The sequence below is a fragment of the Anas acuta genome, chromosome 12, assembly GCF_963932015.1.
Source record: "Anas acuta chromosome 12, bAnaAcu1.1, whole genome shotgun sequence".
Classification (NCBI taxonomy): Eukaryota; Metazoa; Chordata; class Aves; order Anseriformes; family Anatidae; genus Anas; species Anas acuta.
The window spans coordinates 2320204-2346357 of NC_088990.1; the positions used below are offsets into that span (position 1 = coordinate 2320204).

The 26154-nt window shown below is 44.1% G+C and overlaps 2 long non-coding RNA genes across 2 annotated transcripts; one reads left to right on the top strand and one right to left on the bottom strand.

Annotated features, from left to right (window-relative positions):
* Positions 1 to 2199: 2199 nt before the first annotated feature.
* On the bottom strand, positions 2200 to 7427 carry LOC137863026 (uncharacterized). The gene is made up of 2 exons (XR_011100648.1): positions 6650 to 7427; positions 2200 to 2282 (listed from the first exon to the last, which is right to left on the bottom strand). It is a non-coding gene; the product is annotated as an uncharacterized lncRNA (long non-coding RNA).
* A 15875-nt stretch (positions 7428 to 23302) lies between these two features.
* On the top strand, positions 23303 to 25562 carry LOC137863252 (uncharacterized). Its single transcript, XR_011100776.1, has 2 exons — positions 23303 to 23952; positions 25084 to 25562. It is a non-coding gene; the product is annotated as an uncharacterized lncRNA (long non-coding RNA).
* Positions 25563 to 26154: the final 592 nt, after the last annotated feature.

Sequence of the window (26154 nt, forward strand, 5' to 3'; positions counted from 1 at the left end):
AAGGCTGCATGTGTTTGATATTGTCTTCACTTTCATGTGAGCCACAGCATTTACCTGGTCAAAAGGAAAAAAAGAAAATAAATCTGCTTCTCAAAGCTATGAGGGAAAAAACGTGGCTAGGATGCAGGAGTCCAGTGCAAGAAATCAAAATTAAAAAGCCAAGGTTATTTTTCCTTTAAATTTTTTCTGACTCAGATTTTGGAGGGCTGGTCTTGTCGATAACAGTGCTCCTGCATTGTTCAGGGCTGGTCTGAAGCCAGCATCATTTTTCCTTGAAATATTTCACAAGTCCACGATTTGAGGATGGCCATGGAGCAGCCCAGTCCTCACCAAAAACGGACTGTGTCCCTCCCATGAACAAGCACTTGATAGAGTCTGGAGCTTGCAGGCTGCAGGATGGCATCCCCGTCCCTCTGCATGCTTTCTGCTGCTTCCTGATGACAGTCATGAAGAGGACAAGGAAAATGACAAATAATAAATGTTAAATGTGATTCTGATACAAGTTTTTTTTTTAAAGGCCATATGTTTTTCTTGTGTGATTCAGAATGAAATTTGGATTCCCTGTCCAAAGCCATTAAGATAAAAGACCTGTGATCCCAAATTAACAGCTGTTGACCAGTCCCCATGCAGAAGGTTTCACATTTCCGTGATAAAGACGATGATCAGTTTAAAGATTTAAACCCTGTGAACTCATAGGATGGGGATTTTCGTGAACATCCTTGCCTTTGCAGAGTCCCAGTTCCTCTTCCTGTGCTTCTGGTTTTCTATACTGCTCTACAGCCGTTTACTTCTGCCCTTGGAACGCAGCTCGCTGGCAGCTACTGTTAATGCATTCGTCAGGAGTCTGTAAACTCCAGATGGGAGCATGGGATTAATCCGTGTATGTGGCTCCTAAAGCATCTGATATTCACAAACATCTGGGATTTCTGCAGTGTCCTTCAGTGCAGAACTTTTCCACCACCAAATGGCAAAACTCAGCTCTCTTAGGTAAAGGAGAAACAGCAGGGCCAGTAGGTCTTGGTCTCCCTCTTGAGTTTTTGGGTTTTGTTTTTTGGGTTAATCAGAAAGACTTTACACTGAGTAAATATTTGGACTTTAGAGGCTTTCCTTCTTTGTTGAGTGAGTTCTCAATCCATGGACTTTCTGTGATTGTTTCTGTCAACATCAGGGATTTGTGCTTTTTCTTTTTTTAATCAATTCCAAAAATCCTTGAAAAACACTAAGACAAAGGCATGACTCACATTCAGAATTTCCTGTTGAATTTTCATGTGTTTTTTTGTTGTTTTGTTTTGTTTTTTAATGACCAGGATGCCATTGGACAGCTTGTCCTAAAATAGACTGATTACAATAATTGTAAAAAGACCAGGGATGTAGAAGCTTTAAAGCAGCAATTTTGCTTTATGAGCCCCTTTTGCCCGCGCTGCTGTGACTGGAGGCCCCAGGGCGATCACTGGGACTTTCGCAGGTAGAGGATTCCCAGAAATTGGCCTTACAGAGCCCGTTCTCACTGAGGACTGACAAAGCAGTTAATGTAAGCCGTGAACCGATAGAAAGACAAAGTCAGAGCCACGAGAGAAGCAGCGTTGGGGCTCTGCCACCCACCGTCACCTGCGGGTCTCTGTTAGGGCTGTGAGCTCTCCTCTCTTCAGGGTGCAGCAGGATCCAGCCGGGGTACGGTCCGTTTGCCCCCTGCTTGCAGAGGAGGGTGCTGAGCAGGCTCTCTCTTCTTTCTCCCTGGCTGTGGCTCCATACCTCCCAGCGCAACAGAAACAAAGCGAGGACAATAAACCCGTAAATTGCAAGCGCAATTTAATGCTAAAAAGTTCTTCTGAACTGCTAGTGGCAGGAAAGATGAAGATAAATGGGAAGGAAGCGCACTAGGAAAATATTAAACAGCGAGGAAGTGGTTTGGGATGGCACTTGGAAGGGTCCCAAGAGCATGTGCCTGACGGCAGGTTTCTCCAGAGCCCTTCAGAGCAAGGAAGTTACGGCAATTACGCTCCTTACAGGCACATGAGCTGCGAGAAGTGAATTTTCAGTCTTTCCTCGAGCTCTCACATTCATCCAGAGCATTTCTCTCTTTGAAAAACGTTCTGTTTTTTCATCAGACAAGGGAGCTTTCTGCTAACCAGAAAGACCTACTTTGAATGCCATATGCTCCATAAATCCACTGTGATAATGTTGATGATCTGTTAGTTATTTCATTAGCATCGTGCAACTACAAAGGGTGAGAGGCCACGGGAAACTCCATAAAATTGTCAGAGTCCTGTGGAGGAGGGGTGCTGCAGAGAAGAGGAGGGAAAGAGTCAGCCTTAGGAAAGTAGTGGGGAAAATGATACAAATGATGTGCTCTGAAATTCGGTTTTGGTCAGATTGACAGGATTAGCAGGGGGTGAATGCTTTCAGTGCCTTTCAGATACACGTGGATATTTTGCAAAAGCAGAGGTAAAGCACTGGTAAAAATTAGCAAAGACTAAAAGACCAGAGAGCCTGTTCCCTGATCCACTTTGAACTGCTGCTGGTCTCAGAGCATCAGTCACGGAGCCAGCTGAACACGGGATGCTCTTTGCAGCATCTGAAAGCAACAACAAAACAGGGCAGGAGGTGGTAAAACTGACTTGGGAGCACAGTCTGCAGGATGCATTCCCCCCAAAAAAAGACCCTTAAATGTCTCACAGCTGAGAAACAGGCAGCCAGGAGCCTTACTGGTCAGAAATAGAGTGTACAAGGAAAAAAACTCACTCACTGTGTAGTTACATATGGCACTACATCTGCAAATATTTTACATTTTCAAATGTTTAGAGAATTATAGAAATACTAACTCTTGCAGTCTCCCCGTAAATGTTCAGAACACATTTTATGGAATAAGCAGAGGCAGAGAAGTAGCTTGCTCCAACGCCAGACAGTCGGTAGCAGGTTTGAAGAGATCCAGAGCTAAAAAACACTGCAGAAGATTAAGAATGCTTACTTCATGGCACATGCAGATTTACTTTAACAGCATTCACCATCCTTTTTGACCTGTGTCAGCAGGTTTCCTTTCGAGTCGTTCCTTGGTTCAGAGAGAAGCAGGACTCTCAAATGCTCACGTTTCTGCATCGCTGCTGACTTTCACCATGTCATGCACGTTTCACAAAATGTGCACGTTTTTAAAGCCTCAGCTTGGGGACTCAAACCTCCACTTGAATTCTTATGGTTTGGGGTTTTATTTATTTATTGTACTTAAACTTCTAAAATATATTTGTGGAAAAGAGCCTGGCACCACCTATGACAAAGCAAATAAAAGAAAACCCTCTGGTTATTTTTAGATAGTCATTATGTCTGTGTACATCTCATGATACTAACAGATTGATTTAAGCTGACAGAACCAGGGCCTACGTGGAGGATTGATACTGAAATATCCAGAGAGTCCTTTTGAAACAAACCTTGGCTAAACTCTCCCTACTTCCAAAGCCATTCACAAAACATGAGTATCATCGTTGCCCAATCAAGTACTGCAAGTACCAAATGACAAAAGAAAGAGAAAACAAAAAAAATGAAGAATGCCTTATGGGCTCTAATCGCTTCCCAGGAAGTGAATCTTACATGGTATGTAAGAGTGAAGCAACAAAAATGAAGTTCTGTTAAAAATAATCTATAATAAGGAGAAAAACTCAGTAAATTACTAACTGCAGGCTCTGCTCAGGAGTTCCTGGCTCCCAGTCCCCAGCTCTGTCCTCTAAACCACATTGGTTTGTGCTACACAAACTGCAGATGGAGAAGGCTCAGCTTTGGGTCTCCTGGTTAAACAAAAGAGCGGGCAGGGCGGCAGCCTAGAGCCTGTAAACATTCTGCTCTGGGTTTTTGGCATCTGCAGTACACAGCTTGCTATACGTGTGCTGATGCATGTGCACAGCCACCCACTGATAAATACAGGCTGTTACCTTGAGAGAATAGCCAAAAAATTCGGAGGCAGGGACCTGCTATCACTGTAACCATATCGTGCTGAAGTTGAAACGAACCTTTCCTTCGCCCCTCCTTCGCTTTTGCATTCCTCGTGCACTCAGAGCACAGATGGTCAAACTCGGGCTTGCTTTTAGGAACTTCCACTCTCCCGAGCTGCATGGCGATGTAAATGAGCTCTCGCTTTGGTCCGCCGTACTGTGTGTGTTTGCAAAGAACACAGGAACCGATACAACACATCTGCTCCCACTGCTTCCACAACACTATTTCTTTCATCTGTTCGAGTTTTGGCTTCTCTGAGAGGAAGTAATTGGCTGTTAATTATGGGGGCTGAGAACTGGTCACATCACAGAACTGTGTTTGCAAGCATGATTCATGACAGCATCATTTCTCAGCAGCTGTCAGCAGTAAAGGCTCAGCACTTACAAGAAACTATTATAATATTATACCAGCGAAGGATGAAGACAAACGCTGTGCACAGCTGAGAAAGCAGCAAACAAAATATTTTTTTAAAACCTTTATTCGATAGAGAATCAACTTGAAACATGCTGTTTCTCAGGAGAGATAAACAATAATGCTGCCAGCATGGCTTCCCGGACCATGAAACTGAAATCCAAACTCTTCAGAAGTCCTCCCCAGAGCTGGATGAAAAATGAAAAACTTCTCTCATTAATAGCTGGAAATTTTAAACTTGTTCTTAATACTCCCCAGTCTGTCTCTGTTCCCCTTTCTTTCTTGTCTTGTGCTTAAATTGTTTGGTCCTTGGGGAAGACATTTTGATTTGTTATCTTCATATAGGCCCTAGGAGATCTGGCCAAAATCCAGTCTTACAGTACTTAAAACCAGAAATAGTCAGCCTGCAGCAGATCAGGAGTCTATACAGCACAGCATCCTGTCTCCAGTGACTCCCAGTAGCAATCGCTTAGGGGGAGAAAAGGCAAACATCAGAACATGTGCGGGCTGAGCTTCTTCCTGACTGTGCTCTCCCTGCTTCCTGCTTCCTAAGCCTCCTATCAGCAGCTCAGTAAGAAACAGAATAAGAAAGGGAAATTGATAATGCTGGCAGGGGAGCGTCACAGAGAGACCTGAGTGTCCTTTAGTGCGTGAGCAGCTCAGTCCCTGAAGCCTGTGCTGACACAATTTGTCATGGTTGCTTCTTTCCGAGGGAGCTTTGGCAAGAAGGGACAGCTCGTCCCGATGTCGTCACCTGAGTGAGCTGGAGCTCTGCTGCTGGAGACCAGCAGGGTTAGCTGGTGGCTTGAACCCATCCCATTGTACAGCCTGGTGTAGGAACACAGTGAAGGCAGCTCATGGGGGCTGTAAGCTGGGACAATGACAGAGGAGCTGTGCCTTCCACAGCTGTCCCCACTATTGGGAGCAGAAGCTGGTGCCTCCTTCAGCTCAATCCACTCAGGAACATGAGGCAAAATTTCGTCACTGTTCTTGGAGAATTTTTCTCTCTAGAAACCAAGCGTTAGAGCACCGCTCATTGCAAGACAGGGCTGCACAATTAATTTGCCTTAACTCTAGTTCTAGGCTGGGTTTCCATGCCAGGAGCAGAAATGAGCAGCCCTACACAAGACAGCTCCTCTCTCCTCAGTGGCAACCGCTGTGCTTGCCCCAGCGACTACCAAAAGGAAGAAAATGGTATAAAGGACAGTCCCTCTGCCCCACTTCGTCATCAGCGACTGAAAAACAAGGTGACCCAAAGCCACCACGCAGAGAAGAATGCAGCCTTTTGTGAGAAATGAAAACGCTTTTATACAGGCTTCAGGCTTTTTGGTGTGGTTTTACATACGCAGTTCCCTTCAGGATAATTGATGCTGGGGAAGAGTCTGGTTTGCAGTAGGCAGGAAAAATTAAGGCATTCAAAGCAGCTTCATGTTGTTTGTGGGCTAAACCAAAATACCAGGACTTGTATGTAAAACATAAATGAGAAGAAAGGAAAAACAACGTTATAAAAATCCCAGCAACAGAGCTTGGAGAGAGTTGATAAATAACATCTCTATCCTACCCCTCCAAAACAGGGCCCACGTTCTTCTCCCCACTGACTTCCTTATATTTGGAGGATAAATGAATGTTTGTTTGTCAATACCCAGGAAACTTTAAATTCAGGACTACTCATTTCAGGAAAATGGGAGCTTTAGGAACTTGAAGATAACATGTCCACGGTTGTCTGATTTTTATATCAGAGAGAAGAGCGAAAGATTTTCTCATTTTCATGAAAACCATCTCTCCTTGGCAGTAGAAACAAGATACGCACAGGCTCATGGATGGGGAAATGACTGCCAGATAGAAGAAATCCTTTGTCCATGAACCAGAAATGAATCTTGATCCCTCGAGCTACAGTTCAGTGCCTTATCCCCAAGACCATCCTTTCACTCACAGTCATGTATCAAAGTCCATTCTCCGCTGACTCCACCAAAGGTCTTTCCTTCCTCGATGAGCTGGAAAAACTGGAGGTGCGGTGCTCTCAGCCCCAAAGGATCACGGCCTATGATCTAACGCCATCTGAGTAAGCAGCAGTGTATGATGACCGCCTCCTGAATCATAAGCCTTTGTGCTATTTTTCAGGTCAAGTAATTATCGTCTCCAAACCCAGCTCAAGTTCCTCAGCACAGAGAGCCACGTCCTTGCATCTGCCCAAGATACTCAGCACAGACCCAGAAAGCAAAAGAAAAGCCAGGTGGGATGCCCCACGTCTCCTCACCTGCTCAGTGCTCCCAATCCCAACAAAAATTAGCGTTGGTCCTGTTGGCAACGGCACCAGAAGTTGTTCAAAACCACAGGCAGCTGCAGATGCACGAGAAGATGTTCCAAGCAGACACATTTGCCTTGACTATTTCTGTAATTACCCACATAAAGGTTTCCCAAGACACATCTGGCCCACAGAAGTCCCTGATGAAAGCTCGTCAGCTCTATTAACACTTCCATGTCGTACCTGTGTGATACTGATCACCTGCTGGGAACTGTCTGCCAGCCCACTGGCTTTTTGGTGAAACTGCTTAAAAACGTGCTCAGGATGAGATCTGGGTGAAGCTCCCCAGCCACGAAAATACAGCTGCATATTGCTGCTGTCTTACTCACACACTGCTGAACAACTTCTTACGAGGTCCCTCCGAAACACCAAAATGGTCGGTGGGGCTTTGGTGCCACGATAATCCTCATCAGGCACCTTCAATCACATGTGACAAGAACCACGCAGCCACAGCCTGCTGAAGGATGGCCCCATCCTACACAGTCCTCCACCCCAAATCCAACATCGGTATGTTTCTTCTTAGGCACTGTGAAGAGTGGCAAGATGCTCCCACCAGCCAACACCACCTTACCACAGCCTTCAGTGGCTTTTGCCACCTCCAGGCAGCAGAATTAATCTCATTTATCCTGATAAATAGGATTTTGGTGAGAAAAGTGCACTCGGTGTCCTGGGAAAGCCGGAGGCGCTGCCTGTCCACCCCATCTCCATCTTTAACGACCTTTTGGGGCAGGGAGCAGTAATGTCAAAGATCTGGCTAAAAGCAAACATCTCACTGCATCATCTTTAACCAATTCATCACAAAGAAAATCGTATCTTTTCCAGAACTGAGAGGAAACGTGGACAGTTCCTCCCTGCACAGATTTATTGGAAAGGCTTTAATAAACACAGATGTTGGGAACGGATGGCTACTGTGTAATCATGGGTAGAAAAAGCCAAAGGACAAAACATCCCTTAATGAAGACCTGCATACCGTGCAGTATTCCAAAACAAGTGAGGAAGAAATATGGTCAGTGTTACAAACAGACCAATTACAGGATTCCAGGTGCCAAAGGTTTTTCTGTTGTGTTTAGCTGACAGAGGAGGGGTGGGAGAGCAAACGATGCTAAAAAAGCAGAACCCTGATCAGAAGTTGCTCTGAGCATCATACCAGACAGCTCAGGAGTTCAAGAGACCTACAAGGTATTTGCATCAGTTTTGCAGACGTTTATATCCAGTTTAAAACAATGACATCTAGATACGAGAAGTCTTTCTCTATTTCTTATATTCTTATTTTATAGTTACTGGTCTTGCAAGAAGCACACACACATTTTAATTTCAACAGGAACAAATATGCTTATATGAGGAGTTTTACTAGATTTTAGTCTCTGTTCTGCTTTAGCTTTTAGAAGTATAAAAAATTAAATAAAATAAAAAAGCATGAAAATATTTCTGTGGCAATGAGCCCACTGCTGGCCTATGCACTTACCAGTAACAACACCGGGGTTCTGCTGTGACCAGAAATAATCCTCGATTAGTACGAATGTGTTCACTTTTTCCAAAGAAGAGAGGAGAGAAAAAAAATTGGACTCTGAAGCAAATAAAATGTCCATATTCCTGGCTTCTAACAGTTTTCAGCACAAAACTACAAATTTCATTTTTTTCCTGACCCGGCTGTATATGTTGGCAGAATATCAGAGCAACGTTTTCATGGCATCTTCCCCCGCTTCTCCTTCCCCTCCCCCGTTTGGGACCTTCATTCACTCGTCACAACTAAATAATCCCCAAGGAAAAGCAGTTATTTTTGCCAGTCCAATATCCCTGTGATGCCAGGGAGCTTAGCTGGAGAATCCAAAAGTCAGGCAACTTACGAATATATTTGTAATATTCAACAAAATAATAAATTCTGCACATGACACAGGAAATAATAATCAGATGATCTCAGCCCCAGAAGTATTTCGCTGCTGTGGAAATGCCAGGTTGGAGAGTTCATGTGGAAAAGGAAAAGCCTTGTAACTTCTCCAAACATCAGTCATCACTTCCAGATACCTCTAAATACAGCCATTCATTTCACACTGCAGGATATTGTATTGAAAAGCAAGGCAGGGCCAACGCAGCACCTTCTACCACTAAATATGCACTGCACAAACCTTAGCTAAGTGTGTTTTTCCTATTTGGAATAGGGCTCTTTCATTTCCAAAAAAGAGCTCCATGCTTCTCGCAGAGCAAAATATTTATAGCCACACGCAAAAAAATATAAAAGAGCTCGAAAAGACAAACCCAGAGGTATTCCAAGATAGCTCCGTGTCAAACAGAGGATGACTCATCCACCTCTTTCAATGAAAATGTTCATCCTAGATAGATCAAAGGCACTAAGTACACCGAGCCCTTTTTGCTAAACCTGGCAAGAAAGTAAAAAGGTTTTCAATCAGCAGTCACTTAGTGGGAGGTCTGCGAACAAATGAAAGCCATAAGATGCTGGCACATGAAAGAAACCATCCCCTACAATGCACAATAGGGACAATGTATAGCATCTAAGCATAATTTGCGAGGAACAGAAAGTTTGGATGAATATTTTTGTGCGGCGAGACCAGATGCCATATGGATCTGATATTAGCAGCTCGGCGTTGCTTTGTGCTGTCGGTTTTCAAAGACCTTCACGCTGCCTCCCACCCGTGTGCTCTCAGACACAGCTTTGAAGGCAGCCTGCTGCCTCATCACCCCGATATTTCGTTATTTTTGTGACCACTGCAGCCTGTGCCCGGACCCCAGCGGGCTTTCAGCAGCCCCAGCACCTCTGCAGCAGGGGAGGCTCTGCCAGCAGCGATGCTCCTGCGGGTGGCACTTACTGCTGGCCTTCCACCTCTCCCCAGCACCCCAAAAAGCTGGGTCGCTGGGAAAGGGAGCCAGACCCTCTCCCTGACTCCCAGACGAGTGCAGTGCCGAGGTGCAGGCGGACACAGCCGCAGGAGCCGGGGCTGCAGCCCCACCGAGCGCCCCCGGCCCCGCAGCCGCAGCCTGGCGGTGCCACGCTGCCACCCAGCGGCCGGCCCCGAGCAGCCCAGGGAGCCCTCGGAGAGCTTCTGGGCTGACTTGTGCACCTCGCACAAGCCCATTTCTGCAGGGCAGTGACTTGGTTAGCGTTCCCCATACACATTTGGACTCCTCGGGGGTCCTTCAGGGGGGCTGTGCTGTCCTGCAGCCCATCAGAGCAGGACCAGGCGCTGGGGCAGCTAAGTTGGGCTGCTGGAGCGCTGGGGTTGGAGCCAGGCTCCCTAAGAGGAGTGGGGACAGCTCCAGATACCTTCACAGCGCAGATCTGGCTCCTGGAGCACTGGGCAGCACGACACAAAGCTCTCCACCGCTGCCAGGGCAGCTGGCATCACTCCTCTGGTGCTGCAGAACAACAGATTCGGTAGTTAAACCTACACTGGAAGTTGGGTGCAAAGGTGATAAAGCCACCGGGAAAGGTGAACACAAGTGCCCACGTGTGTGAGCGGCGCTGTTTGACCCTGGAACAAGCAGTGCTGGTGCTCGCACAAAGCCTCCCTGCCCAGCACTGATCTCACACCAGCTCCCTGGGATGGGTAGGACAGAGCTGAGCTGGCCCCGGCCACAACCAAGCAGGAATGAGCACCTGTGGGCAGGGAGCATCCCATCCCCAAAGGTTTGGCACTTCTGAGCGAAAAGAAAAAAGAAACGCTCTCGTGGTTCTCCCACTGAATGCTTTACCTTGCCGTTGGTGGGAAATGGAGTGAGCATCTTTCCCTAAAGCTTTCTGAACTCGCCCCACTGTCGTTGCCCTCCCACCTCCCCAGCTGTTGTTCACCCCCAGCAGTGTGGAGCAGAGGCCAGGAGGCCGGTTCACATCCTGCAGCATGGCTCAGCCGCAGCCAGCAAACAGCCAGAGGGACCGGGAGCCCGCGGGCTGGCCAAACCCTTCCTGGTGAAGGAAGCGGTGCCAGAGCACGGTGCCCAGCCTCCAGCTCTCTGCACTTCGATGAAAACAAGGAGCGGGGCTGAGGCAGGCGTGCAGCAACAGCAGCCTGACCAAAGCACGGTTTCCATCCCTCCGTCTCAGCAGCACTTTCGGTGCACACACATCGTCTGCGCCAGGACGCTCCAACCCCACCAGCGCACGCCGCTAGCTCCTGCCCTTGAACAGCAAGCTTTTAGGAACTTTACACTTCATCACGGGAGCAGTACCCTGAGAAAAGCTGAGTTGCAAGTTTCTTGTGCTCAGGGTTGTGTTGTGTTTTGTTTCTTTTTTTTTTTCTAAATTCTTGTAAACTGTTTTTAAATATTAACTGTGCAGAATTGTTTACTACGGAAGGGAAAATCCCGACACTAACATCATAGTCAAAAAGAATTCGTGCATTTCACCCTATTTTGAAACTTTTTAACCTGGCTTCTGGACGAGGTTTTTTCCATGACCCTTCACCGGTAACAAACAGTTTGAATTTTTTTCTGGGTAACAGTTGCCTGCAAAGCACTTAAAATTTATAAACTTCTCGTACAGTTTCTGACATTTATCATTGCTAAAGTAAATGGAAGCAATGGAATCGACTATGCATCATGAGTAATATAATGCAATATTAAAGGACACCCAGCGGAGTACTTCGGAGGCTGAAGAATCTAAATCATACACTCAGTGCTGGGAAGCTGCATAGGAAAATGTGCGGCACCATTCCTTGGTTGACTGTAGCTGTCACTGCTCAGTGTTACGAGAGCTGAGCTGCGCTGCTGATGCGCAGGGTTACATAATTGACAGCAGTGATTTACTATTTATGTGAATTAGAAGAGAAAGAAGCTGTGGAAAGAATTCCTAATGAGTGCTCACAAGTGTTTCCACACAGCCTGCCACAGCCGAGGCTAAACAAAAACTTACGGCAAGCCGCGGAGAGGGGCTCAGGCAAACCAAGAGGGGAACTGGCGCTGCCCCTGCTGGGCTCCCAGGCAGGTGGCCTGCAGCTTCCCGGCCCTCTTGGTGTTGTCCACCTAAACTACTGCATAGAGGAAGACAGGAAACAGGCATGATGAGTAGCACTGCTGAGATATGAAGGAGATGCCCACCTTGCTGTCTTCTCACTTTTTTGTTATCCTCCATTGGGACAGGTCACACATGCAGAGGCACGGAGCCGATGCACCGGGCAGAAACAAGAAGTTCTTTGAATGCACATTTACGAACTCTGCCACGGCCACTGCAGCTTCTGCGTATCACTAGGAAGCAATCCTGGCTTGTCTTTGGCTTACACGGGTCTTGAAAAATACGCACACCTCCTCCCTTGTGATCACAGGTTTTGTGCAGGTAGAATCCGAAGGCTCCAGCCCATTGCCAGCGAGCTCCAAACACCCAGCAGCCGGGTCACAGCAACCGCCCTGAGCGACCGACCACTGCCATTCACAGGTCAGTGCTGCAGGGTACGTGCAGCGTGTCTGATGCAAATCGGTTTTATCCGATCACCCGGGGGTGATGAGCCGATGGCACACAAGGCACATTTCCATCTGGGAAGACCCAGACAAAGGAGAAACAAATACAGTAGATAGGGGAGTTTTGTACATTCATTCTTCCCCACTCACTCACTGCCTCTTACATATGTCCCAAGAAAATATATAGGTTTTTGAGTAATAATATTCACTACTGACATGGCATGTTGGAATTCTTTTCCCCCCTTCCTGTTTTTTTTTTTCCTTTGCTTTGTTCTGTAATCATCCCTGAATTCTTTTTCTTTCCCTCTTTTTGCTTTTTCCCTCAGTCCCACTGAAGATATACACATGACCACGATGTAAGAAATAAGTCACCCTTCCCATTCCTCTATTCCTCCTCCAATAATCTGCAAATTCTATTAGCTGAAATGATGTGGGACACGGGGATGGATGGGGGCAGACGGAGAGGCGCAGACAGACAGACTGCCTGGTAGCGTCTGGTAGCCTGGCACCCACCGGCTACTTGGTACGGAGCTGCGCTGCTGCGCTGTGGAGGAGTTTTATCAGAAGCATCAGCACAAACCCTAATCGTATTAGAGAAATTGCAAGATGAAAATGAAAGTTTAAATGACTTCAGTGTTTATCTTCATTTGTAAACATTTGGCTGTTAACAAGATGCACGCATACGCAAGGCCACCCCCAGCAAAACGCTGAGAGATCGATGTTAGAGGAAGCTGCAGGACCTGAAACCCTCTGCGCCCTGCCAGCAGTGCCAGGAGGCCTTTCTGGGGGTGGTGGAGGCACCGCTCACTCCACTGCTGAACCTCTGCACCCCTTCCATGCAACAGCCTGTGGGCCCACGCTGTAATCTGACCTCTGGAAAGAGGTGGGAGGGTGTTTGAAGAAAAAATGGGTTTGGAGGACTCTGCACACTGCACCATGAGATCTTGGGATCTAGACCTGCTGCAGGAAAGGCGTACGGATTACACATGAAGCATCACTTGACTACAGCTCTCAAAATACTATTTAATTCACGTTTGCATTCTTAATATCAAAATACTTATTATTTTTCTGGTACGATAGACAAACAGCTATATGGTTCTTCTGGGACTATTATGTGTTTTATTAGCAAATCAGCAGCTTCTGAAGTCATGGAATTGATTTTCAGGGAGTGCTCTGTTTTCAGATTTTTGGCTTCCTTAATAAAAAGTTTCTCGGTTCCACAATTACAGTAGAAAAGTTCAGAAGAAATTAGGTAAGAGCAGTCTAATGGCTCAAAATCCAAGGCAAACAACACATTTTGAAAGTATACTTATCTATTTTAAGCTTATGGCCTTCAAGACAATCTCATGACTTTGGGGAGCATTTTTTACTTTTGAAAGCTAGTGGTTGGGTAAGTCATACTGCTCATCACAGCTATTTCCTTAAAATCTTTGCAGAAAACATCTGCAACTGAAACAGAGAGCACACAAGCAAGCAAGATTCACATACAGCATTCACATACAAACCTCGTGTTTCCTTGTTTTGTTGTTTTTATGGCATAAGCACGTTTATGTATAAAGCCAGAGATGCTTTATTAGCTGACCAACAACACGCATCACACGGTGCAGCCAGTAAACATACCTTTCCCAGAAAACATGTAATGGGAGGGAGATTTAACTAGGCTGGCATTATTATTTACACACAAGACTGCTCAGGATCTTTGCTTCTAATTACAGCTGTGCCTGGCTGGGGCGGGCAGATCAGATGTAAAGTTCCCAGGCAGGATGGAAGTGCCAACAAGACAGCAGGACATCACCCCGTTCTCAGGTCAGGCCCCCAGCTATGCTGTCTGACGCTGCCAAGAGCAAACTTGAGATGGGTGCGTGTGCTCTGTACCCTGCCCAGCATCCCCAACTCGGTCTGGCAGGAGGGAAGGACCAGAGGAGCATCAGCTTCTACCCCACAAGCTAATCAGCCACTTCATCCCCAGCTGCACGTGCAGCAAAGCACCACTGCACGCCCGTCATGAACAGGGCAGCAAACCTTGGAGACTGCTGAGCAGTGAGCTTCCTCCTGGGAGCTGTCTGAGCACAGGTCTCACGTCAGCCAGAACCTGGGGGGTCACGGAGCTGTGGGGAGGCACTGAGCTATGGGCCTAGAGGCAGTGCAGTGAGGGGCAGGAGTTAGGAGTGCTTCGTCACTGGTGTAAGGTTTGTTTTCATACCTACATGTGTATGCACTTGCACACCCAAACACACGCTGTGTCATGTATGGCGAGTTTGTAGAATGGTAAATTAGACTCCAAGCTGCTCAAAGATGCTTCAGGAAACCATTAAAAAGAGGCCATATTCAAGAAGTATAATGTAAGTAAGAAGTATAATGTAAGTCTAGTTTCTATTGCCTCTAATTTCCAAAATATCAAGGCCCTGAAAGACACACACGTTAAAAAACAAAATACCATAGAAAGATCAAAGATCCCTCTGGAAATACATTCTCTGCACACTTCAAAGCCAAATGTCCCCTCACTTGCCCCCTTGTAAAGAGATTAACTTCCCTGAGATGAATCTGCTCACAAAATCAGCAAATTCTTGCAGTGAAAATAAGGATTCGTACACGTTAACTCAGGACCTCGAGCAAAACCAAGAGATACCTCTGCATCTTCCTCTGCTTGAGAATACGAGCATTTATACCCACTCTCATTTCCAAGCTGCGATTGGTATTTAAGCTGTTCGCAGGCAGTTTTTCCTTGAGTCATTTCGCACGTGGATCAGCTGCGAGCCCCTTTCCCTGAATTAAAGAGGAAACGAGCGCACCATCTGGCCAGCCCCTTGCCTGATTCAGCCCCAGCGCCCGCGGTGGTATTCCAAAATGTGAGGAATGCTCACCCAGTAGGCTCGGTTCACATCCTCCCTCCTATTGACTAAAGCTGCTCTGTCCCCTTCTGGGGCGCTTTATGTAAGAATTTGGTGGGAAGACGAGGCCTCGGAAATCTGAACCATCTTCAAATGTGCGCGTGTGTGGTCTGAGCAGGCAGCTTATGCAATGAGAAATGGGAAGCCACTAAAATGATTCTGCTTCTAAATATTTTGACCTTTATTGACATTTATAAGTAGCAGGCAGCTTAATTACCAATCAAAGGAAGTTATTAGCTACAAAAGGAGCCTGTTCTTTTTTTTTTCCTTTATGGCTCCTTTCCCAAACCAGCGCTGTTCAGAAGAGATTTCTGTGGCAGGACAAGGCAAAGGAGCCCAGGAGACCTCGACTAGTTTCCAGCTAACCTATACAGGGATCCTTAAAGAAGTCAAGGAACTTCCAGAAAGGGGCTACTCCAGAGACGACACGTTCAGAACAACAACAGACCCACCACTTCTGTAGGTGTTAGCGCCTTGTATGACAGTACGGACTCATCCTTCTAAATAGAATTGCTTGGTGGGCATTTGTGCTGGCTTGGTTTCTTTCAAGCACACTCATAAACAAAGCCTCATCCCATTCTTTTTTCCCCCCTCTTTGGTTGGTTGGTTGAGAATTTTTTGCACGACACGCATCCAGAGGGTGGCACGAGGAGCTGAGAATATACAAGACTGACTAAGCCACTAATCCAAACACAAACTGCTAAAACAACTGGAGGTTCCACCCCAGAGATGGCTGAGTTCCTACAGCAAACAAAGCAGTTTCTTTAAACCACCCAGGCCCCAAATCTGCCAGCACGACTGCACTGGCTACCAGCTTTACACGTATTTATGGCCCCGTTAGTGTGATAGGGTTGCTGGCTGGGTAATAACATCTACAAAAACATACTGATTAGAAAATATTTATTAAATTTAAGATACTTATTGGAATGAGCAATGCTGTCCCATAATTTTAGAATATCTTTCTTTTAATAAATACAAAGTAGGACAACAGTATACCAAAACGGTACTAACAGAGCTCTAAAACCTGAAATATATGATCAGTGAGATGTTTTCTTTTTTTTTTTTTAACCAAATTAGTGCTAATCTGGATTAAAAATAACCTTTTGAAATAACTATCTAACTCTGTACACTGATATTATTTTCCACTGTGTAACACAGACTAATGCTGTTTTAAGAGGCTCTGTATGAAGGGAAGAGCAATGCAGAACACACACAAAAAAACAAAGATACTTAAAGCGTTTTTTCTCAATGGATGAATAATCCCAAGGAATAACTTCCCTGGCAACCAGGAAAGGAGCTGCATGGTCCAGACCACATTTTAGAGTGCATCAAATCAAAGAAGTAATGGAAGTTCCAGCATTCTCCCAGGCAGGCACGATATTTTAGCTTTTCATCAGTGCTACTCCTGCATATGTCAAAAGAAGTCCCACGTTACCTTCTACCAAACTCAGTGTCTGATTTTTCTGCATACTTCTGGGCTCTCTCAAACAAGACATTTAACACTTTTTTTTTTTTTTTAACCTCTCTGCAATTTTTCCCCCAGATTCTCCTGGCTTTTTTTTTGTCCACATTCTTTACACTCCCTTTACTAAACTGGTAATTCATCCGCAGTTTCATAGAAAAAAATATTTAACTGCAACCTATTTGAAACCGGGAGCTTGATCCTGCAGTCACTAAAGTCAAAGGCAACAAGGGCATTCTGTTCAATGGGAACAGAACAAACTCAGAGTTCCTGGACAGTGTGTTTTTAATCAGGGAGCCTTCACATTTAAAAGGAAATCATTTGCATCATATTAGTATTCATTGTCCACCTACACAGGATGGGAAATTTACTGAACAAAAAGGTTAAGTGTGTTGATGCCAAGAAGGCTTGCCCATTGCAGAGCCGGTCACAGCAATGAAAGCCTCTCAGCTGTACCTGTTCCAGGAAATTACATCGAAAAGCCTCTGCATTCATGGCTCAGGGGAGGCAGACCTGTTTCGTATGGTACATAAAAGGTCAACTGAGATCACTGTGTGTATTATTCATCCCAGGAAGAGTCCAAGTGTACCAAAAACAAAAATAAAGCTCAATGAAAGAAGGTAGCAGAAGGGAGGCTGCTGCAGGCCGCCTGACACAGTTTACTCAAATATGTCACTTCAGATCAACAGCGAAATGTCTTCCTGCAACTTGTTTATCAGGGGACCCTTCACTGGAAAAATGATACAAGAGTTCTTTGTGCCTGTTACAGAAAAGCACGTGGGCTTTTACAGTTCTGCCCAGCCTGTGGTTCACAGGATAAGCAGGACTCCAGGGCTACTTCCGAAGGACCTGTGGAACAAAACTGAGACAGAAGAGCCCAATGTCACAGGTTTACAACTTGCTACAGAGATGTTGTAACCCTCTTCACTGGAAAATGTTAGGCACCTGCATTTTAAAAAAGACTGCAAGTCACCTATTTAGGTGTTTTGTACAAGATGAAGTTTACGCAAGGTTTTTTCCTGTAATATTTGATCTAATATTAGGTATTACGTCTGGTGATTAAAGACTGAAAACCCTAGTTTTCTTTCCAAGAGGCCTCCCAGAGCTCCTCTGAGTCGTCTTTTCATGCTGTCTAGTTTCATTTATATCCACCAAATCATTTTTCTCATCTTTTAATTTAGAACAGAATCCAAAAGTGCAAAGCTTGTCTGTTTCCAGGTCCCTTTGTTCCTGGGATGGATTTCTGATGATGAACAGCACCTTCTTAGCCTTGCACAGAAACCTGTCAAGGTTTCTTACGACCAGTAAATCTGGGAGCTCAAAGAACATTTAAAGTGTAGAAGGGACCTCTCAGGATTGTCTAGTTCCTGCCCTCTGTCCTGGAGAGCCTGCTAATGGCAGTGTGCTCTCCAATATATGTATGGTGCCTGCGACCTCTGAAAAACGTGCTATAAAAATTAATCATAAAACATACAGCATAAAACAAGGGACAAGAACAAACAACAACCCTGAGCCTTCTCCTTTGGCAGCTCTTCTGGCAGCTCCTCCTTTAGCAGCTCTTACAGGAGGGACAGAATGGGATCTCACACCCTGTGGTTATCAAATGTCTGAGAAGAAATCACACTCAAAGCTGTTTTCCTAAATATTAACAAGCAAAGCTTTGCAAATATCAGCCAAAGTAGCAGCTCATGTGTGTAGGCTCCAAAGGCTTGGAAAAGCAAATCAAATTCAAGCTTGCAATAGTGAACAGGTATCAGCAGGCATGAAATATTTGCTCAAATTTTGATCACCTAGAACAATTCAATAAATCACATTGCTCCAGGTACGCAGTTTGATAGGAGTCAGACGGCTGCACTGCCCCTGAGAACTGGGCAGTGGGTTCGGGGAGGAAGGAAATAGCTGCTCCATGCAGTAAATAAAAAAAAAGAAACAGTTCTGCTGCAGAATCATTCCATTCAGCCTGGCTAGAAACACAGGCAGCTACAAACCGATCATTCATCTCCAACATAAACAGAGATTTGGTTAGACCAGCAGTAACATAGGTTGAGATTTTTAGTAGATGACATAAATAAATGTATTTTTATATTTCCTGACCACATTAAGCTTGAAATCAGAGTTCTAAAATGCGAGCCCCGTACTATAAGACTTCTAATAGCCAATAAATTCAGATAGTCACAGTGAAGCAATGTTTCCTCCTTAAAGGTACATTTTGCTGCCGTGTATATAAATACAAGGGGACTTGTTTTTTTATGGATTTGGAATTTTATGTAGCTGAACATGATCATTCAAAAAAGGTTAAAGTTCTCGTAGGAGGACAGCAAGATGGAAACCACTTCAGAAGGCACATAGTCAGATTCCAAATATTATTCCTACATGGAAAGACGTTAGTAAGGAGATGAGGGAAGGTTGGGGAAAACTATTTTCTCCCCAAAAGGCACCATCCGGGAGAGCAGAGGCATAGCTAAAACATCCCAGCTCAACAACATCACTGTATTTCTCCATTCCTGTCCCACTCTCTTACACTAAGCAAGCATTAAACAAGCTCTTATCCTGTTCAGTGCATCCACTTCCCATTTGTAAAGCAGGCCTTATAGGGCCAGAATTCCTTTAGGTGGTGCCAAAGGAATGAATGAGTTCAGAGAGTTACCCGTAACACTGAGTGCTAAAATACTTAAAAAGGTCGTTTTTCATCCCTAAATCTTACAGCACATTAAAGTGGAGATGATGATATCCCACGCTGGGAAATTGAATACAACACATGGAGTGACTTTTGTGGCTTCTCAGAATGCCCGTAATAAAAGCCAGGAGTGATTCTCAGGTTGGCCATACAACCCCTAAAAGGTATCTTACGCCTCCAGACCCATCAAGGCTGATGTCCAGGCTGACGCCCGTCAGTCAAAGGTTTTAATGACGAAAGAGAGCTTGCTGGATCGCCAGGCTGCCTTTCAGCACAGTATTGCTCCCTAAGCAAGCTCTGGCTGAAGGACAGCGCTGCACTGCGTGGACTTTGAAGGCAAGTCCTTCACCATGGAACAAAGCTGTTTAGTTTTTGGACCTACCACTTTCAGCGGGTCCCTTACAAAAAGACACGATCCCAGTGGGGGAGCAATAAAGAGAATCAGTGCGGACTGGCTCTGCTGCCCGTTATTGACTTAAAGTCATTGGAATAGCCAAGATGAAAATGTCTGAGCATTGATGTCACTTTGATACAATTGCTCTGGAGGCTATTCAGTTTTCCTCGGGGCGCCTATTCATTTTAGGAGACTCGCTGATCTTTGTCTGATGGCTGAAGTTTTATGACCAGAAAGAAATGAAGATGGCAGCTAAGAGCTTCACTTCACAATGAGAAAAATAATCCTTTTAAGGGAGAATTTGTCATTCCTAGCTCACTTTGAGAACTAGCAGTTGAAACTAAGTAGATGGAATGTACCAGCAGAACAAATGTTAAAACTCTGAGTACTTCCAAGTACAATTTAGCTGCAGAATGACAAAAAAATTAATAACCTCCCCACACCCACCTATACTAAGGTTGAAAGTATTCAAGGACTGGAACTCCAGAATTAAGATTGCCTTGTGCCGTCCTAATTCACTTCTCCTGTGTGATACAATTAAAATATATTTTCCCCCATGGCCTCACCCCTTTAGTAAGCAGGATGAACAGCGCTATTCAGTTGGGTTTGGGGTTTTTTTTGAACCTTTTTGAGTCAATGTGTGGCCTTGGTTTTATTTATAGCATGCAGTTTAAACTCTTCACTGAATACAGGATTATTCATATCCTTATGGGTTTTTATATAACACTTATCACAGAAATATTTTCTTCAAAAACATAACAAATGTCTCCCGACAAAACCCCTGCCAACGAGGTAGAATGGTAGCACGGGACCCTTCAGCCCAAGTGCTTAATCAGAATCAGAGGTCCCACAAGATTGTTTTGATTAGCATGAGATCATCTGAATGCAATTTAGTGTATAATATATTCTTGTTTCTAGCAAACCAATGGTAACAAAACCCCATTTTTCTGGAGAGAGCTCCAAAACTTCCACTGCCATGAGTTTTCTGTTTGAGAAACCATCTGTTTCCTTTCAGGGTCATCCATAGTATTTGCAAACTTTGTTTTCTGTGGTTTATAGCACTTCCTTCTAAGACCTCTAGGCAAATGACAAGCAAGGCCTAGTTTGGAGCGAAGCAATGTGGCACTGTAAGGCTAGAATAAAATAATTCCTAGTTCATATGAATTTGGAAGATTCCCACTTACATTGGTAATTAACAAAATAAAAATAAGAATTACTACCTACCTTTGTTTACATACCCTCTTACTTAGAAGTGTAACTGTAAGTACATGCGATTATGCATACATGCACGTGATTATATATATACACCTAAAACCAAAAAGTAGCCATATCTGCTAGCAAAAATACGGAAAAAAAAAACAAAAACATCATGTTTGTATGATCTTGTTTGAACACAGCAGTACTAATCAGCAAAGTTTCAAACAAACTTAAATAATTCAGAGACTACATAATCATTCTTCTCACAGACAAGACAATTTACATCCACCCTTTTGATTTGGACCTAAGCTACAAGCCAAGTCACTCTCCATAGAGATAAATGTTACCTCAAGTTCACCAGTATGAACACCTTTGAGAAGCACAGCTTTCAAGTTTGTGCAAGCCTGCAATCCCACCTGCACAATCACAGAGATCGATTTACGATCCTCCATGTCATGCTGCTTGTTTTACATTGTAGTCTTAAAGAAAGGAGCAGATGTTATTTAAGAAATAAATGACTTACTGATCTGACAGCCATCGGGATCTCTCTGTGTTCTTCTGGTTCATCGTGCTTATCTCAAGCTGTTCTTCAACGATGATCTCTTCAGAGGAGAGGATCTGACGGCTGAAAGAAAAATGCACAATGCTTACAGTTTATATCCACAAGACTGGAAATTTGGCATGCCTGGAGGCCTTAGCATTATTATTATTACAAATATATTCTGGAATTTGTATTTTTGGCATAACTGAAAGATTTGTTGTAAAGAATGTAGCTTTATTTTTTTTAACGTGTTAAGTTAGCTTGGATTATTTTGAATTCAAGTATTTCAGCAGTGACTGTAAATAACATTCTTTTTTGATTTGTTGTAGTAAAAAGAAAGCTAACAAACATCAAGCATCACTTAGCAACGTCTTTAAAAACACCACCATCATTATCCTAGGATGCAGCTACCTGAAAATCTGGCCCTCCTACCACCTAGGTTCATTCGATACAGATTTGTTGATTGGAATGGCCTTTTTTCTTTAATGGAAATCTATTTTAAAGTCTAACAAGTTTAAGAAAACCAAATTATCCCTATCCAGAACTATTACTGTCCATCCTACCTTTTGCTCTGTTTTCACAAGGATGTGCTTAATTCATAATGTAAGTTGTCCCACTGCAACACCCCCTAGTTTAAGGCAAGGCCTCTAATTTATAAAGAGGCAAGTTGGTGCTACTGCCTAGATTGTAAATCCATCCTCCCATCCAGCACTGTTCTTCAGCAGTATTAGTACTACAACACAAAGCAGTTGTAAGAGCACCAGGGAGCTTCCATTGCAGACACGGACATCACTACCCTGAGTGTTGTATAAACACAGCAGGGAAATAAAAATTACCACATCCTCCAAGAGATTGACGCAATTATTTTGTTGCTCTAGTATGAGGATCCCAAGGCACTTTGCAGTTAAATCTCTCAGGAAGAATGCATTTCCAGCCTTGTTTTACAGAAGGGAAATGTGAGGAGGACTGAGCACAGTAGCACGACACAATGAATTACACTTTTTCTCTGAAAGTGGACATACTCGGAGTGCTGGACAGAAAGCTCGCTGAGGTTCCCTTTTTGAAGAAATTATCACCGAAGGTAAGAATCCACAAAAACTTGTAGGTCTGGTACAAGCATTTAACTCTGTAGGCACCCATTTCCTCAGCCTGTCTGAGACTCTGGTAATTATTCCTACCCACTAGCCATCTGATGCTCTCAGCTGAGCTCACTCATTTGTTCTCAGCACAAAAATGCCTCACTCAAAGAATGCCTACACATTTCTTAGTGCACTGGGAATCAGAAGTCAGTGTTGCTTCACCTATATGCCTTAGGAAGCTACAGTGATGTAACGTTTGCTGTGGCTGCTCTACAACGCACAAATTACAGAATATAATCATCTTACTGCCAACATCTGGTCAAGTTTAAAACAGGAATCTTGTAAAGCTTCTAATTACATCTCCTCATACTTTTCTGAACTTTATTAATCTCAGCTCAGGGTCGTGTTTTTTGTTGTTGTTTTTAACTTCAGTAAGTACATTCTCTGATTCACAGCAATCTTTCAATGAATTATTTCCATTATTTCCCTTTTCACTGCCTAAAATACAAAACAGGCTCCTGAAGTTTTAACCCTTCACATCACAAAGTGACAAAGGCTCTCAAAACCTCATCCAAGCCATGCTGCAATTAGCTAGAGACTTTCCACTGACTTAACTTTGGATCAGTCCCCAAAACAACAAGGGAGGCTGTGCTACAGCAAGGCATTGGGACAGATATTCCACTCGAAGAATATATTACATCTCCGCTGGCATCACTTAGTCATCTGTTTAAGATAGAGGGATTCAGCATGTTCTTATGTATTTTGGAGAGCATATTTTACACCCCAAAATTGCTAACGAGGACTAGTAAGGTCTAATCTCTGAAATTCATCTCTGAAAAAGCAAAAGCAAAAGTCAATCCTTTCCTTTTGTTTAATAAACAAGCTACAAAAAATAGTATGTTGTGCCAGCTGACAGCCTTCACTAAAGATCTGACTGCAGGTGCACAAGAACGGAAATTATCCTAGTCCAACTTCACACTTTGCCTATGAAGTTTAAGAGTTTACCCAGGCAGTAAGGAGCCTGGCAGCTTAGGAATCAGTCCTCTCAGGCTTTGCTCATGTGAAAGAAGTCTTACTTTCCTAAACAGACCTGAAAACACCCCACTCGCATTAACAGCTCTCCCGAGGCTGCAGAGAATCTTTTCTGCTCCTTTGCTGCTCTTCTCTGCGTGCACTGGCCAGGCAAAAAAGACAGGTCCCTACTGCTGAACGAGTAGCAGTCCATCAGTAAATAACAGATTTCCAAACCACTGGTACCCCGCAGAGCACTTTTCACAAGCGTGTTTCAAAGTGGTCCTCACTGTGCCCGAGGACTATCAGCGCTGCAGCCATTCCCCAGGTGAAGGCACTGAGGACCAAGCCCAGGGCCAGCCTGGCACTCCTGACTCTTCCCAAGCTCTGTCCGTGCTGTGCAATGCTGCCTCTTGGTGGAGCACAGCTAAACACTCGGCAAGGCTTTCCGCTCTCCTCTCCAGCCTAACCCTCCAGACCTGAACAGAAGCAAAACCTGTCTGTGTCTTCACCTATTCAGGTGAAGTCCTTACAATTCCCATCTGCCTGCTGCATGTGAAAAGGACTAATGCCACACTTACCGGGACGTTATTAAAGGTAAGATGTTCCAGTGGTGTGTTTTAAAACTGGTAATTAAATTGGACAGCCAGAAGCACTGAATCCAAATGTTTTATAAGCTGAGTTGAATATCCATAGAGAAAAAATGTATGATTTTTCTAATGAGCTAACTCAACTAGTTCAATAATGCACTAATTCAATTTCATCCAAAACAATTCATGAGCTCTTACTTATGAGTTACACAGTACATTGGGACCTTCATTAATTAGCACTGTTCCTGGTTGTTTTATGTATTTATGTTATAGGTGCAACATAAGGGTGGACTTGGAAAAAAAAAATCATCTATGCCTTTTCGTTCCTGCTCACAAACAGTGATGGGAAAACCTCCAAAAACATTCTCAGTGTTTTGTAGTTGTTAAGACACTTCATTTTCTCTCATTCCCAAGCTTCAGAAGCTTCCTCTTTGTGATTGCAAACAGATGATGGTAGAGTTTGCAATTAAACTAACACAAGTAAATTCCAATCAGCAGTAGCCTACAGCAGCTTCTCAGTGTTCACTTGAAATGGGGGCCAACTCTTAGTATGAAGCTATCAGCAGGAAAAGCTAAATTAAAATTGATGTTTAGACGAAGTTTCCGTGACCCTCCTTGCACCCAGGAATATCCATAACATCTGTCATGTATTAAATACCAACTTTGGGATTTTCAAACATCCAGTGAGCTTGGGCATTGAAAATCCAATAAGGCCCTTTGAATACATCAGTGCAAAATCTGAAGAGTTTTTAACCATTTGGGAGAACAGCATTCCACAAAAGGGAGAAGTCTGAGCATCTCTCTACATTCATCAAGAAATGTTATTAAGAATACACAATTTAGGGGCTTGTTTGAAAAGTAGGCCTTAATAATTGAGTTTTTAGTATAACTGGAATAGATTTTGCAGACTTACCCTATCCTGTCCAATCCTTACAATACTGTGGCAGAACAGAGACGGAAGAGTCTTGCATATTTTCGGTTTTCCAGAAATTACCCCAGTAAAACCAGTGGTTAGTGGTTACAGCTATTCAGTGTCACAGACAGGCATAAAATACAACGGCAGTAGCTTTCATAAAGGTAGGGACTGCTAAGGAAATATGGGGTAAGTTCCAGTTACCTATTCTTGATCTCATTTCAGGGAACACAGATCAAACACGAGATCTTGCAAACTTCTGGAGCTGTGTTTGTTGCCGTTGTTGTTTTAAGACAGAGCCACTCTTCAGCAGCAGCACACGGATTCTCCCCGATACAGACAGATTTGCGTCCCCTGCAGTGGCAGGCCAGCAGACGCAGCTCTGTTGTGCTGGGTACCAGGCAGTTGGATGGTACAATTCTGCTGATGGTGCTGGCCAACGTCACCAGCAAATTGCATCCCAGATGCCCTGGAAAGGGTGGCGAGCCTCCTGGTAGTCCCAAGGGAATGCAGGCTCACTGGAAGCCCAGGTCAGTTGGCAGCATGAAGAGCTGGAGAAAAGGCATAAAACAAGGTCAGGTCTACCAGGCTTTACTGGTAAAGGGCAGAACTGTGCACACATGAGCATATCGGTCTGGTTAAAAGCATTTATGTAGGAAAAAAAATGCTCTAAGCATGGAAATAAAACAAATCTTTAGAGTAAAGTTAATGGGCAAGCCTGGTGCATATATATATGTATACAAGTTCAAAAACAAGCTCTTAGGGCAAAATGACTCATCAGTGCTCTTGGTCTCTTTTTATAGACAATAAAATGCATCCCCTACATTTCCAAACACTCCTTTCTGCCTTTTGAATGCACTCAGTTGTAAGAAACAGTTCTGAACAACTCTGTTAACAACTATGTTCCTCCAACTGCTTCGAGTCAAAGCAACATGATTGATGGTAAAAGAAGACATCCTCATTTAAATTACTTCCAATTTTCTATTTTTCTCTGAAAAGCAAGTCCAGCCCATTAGTACAGTTGAGTGTTGGAAAAAAAGTTTCCAAAACCAGCTAATATAATGCAACGAAAGTCATTTTGTAACACAGAAAAATACAAGTACTGTTATACAAGTGTTCTTGTTCCAAGAACAATTGTAAGTGGGTTTTGTTTTGATTTTGAAAAATCTCCAATATCTCAGGGTAGTTGCAGTAGACCACACACTGGAAAAATTACATGTTTTTCTGGTCGCTGTGTAATAAAAGGATTTTTCTCTCAGAGACAGAAAAAGGCCTGTTCAGGGCTGGAGAGGGAGT